Genomic DNA, 332 nt, shown 5'->3' on the forward strand with positions numbered 1-332 from the left:
TTAAGTAGTAAAATAAAAATGATACTATATTAAGTTAAGTTAAAAAAGTAAAAAATAAAGTTAGTAATTTCGTTCGTACGGGATTTTCAACTATGTTAAAAAAATTTTAAATTTAATTTTTTAAACTAATTTGTTTACTCAATCATATCTAGGGTTTTTTTAATAGCTGTATTTCAAATATGAATAGAAATCAATCTCCAACAAATAATGTATATCAATGTTATTCAAAAATATTTGATTCATCATTAAAATTAAAATTAGACTGGGCAATTGGGACACTTAATTAGCACTTTGAGAGAGATTTTGATTAAACAAGAGGAGAGCAATGAAGG

This window comes from Ananas comosus, unplaced genomic scaffold (assembly GCF_001540865.1).
Source record: "Ananas comosus cultivar F153 unplaced genomic scaffold, ASM154086v1, whole genome shotgun sequence".
NCBI classification, from domain to species: Eukaryota; Viridiplantae; Streptophyta; class Magnoliopsida; order Poales; family Bromeliaceae; genus Ananas; species Ananas comosus.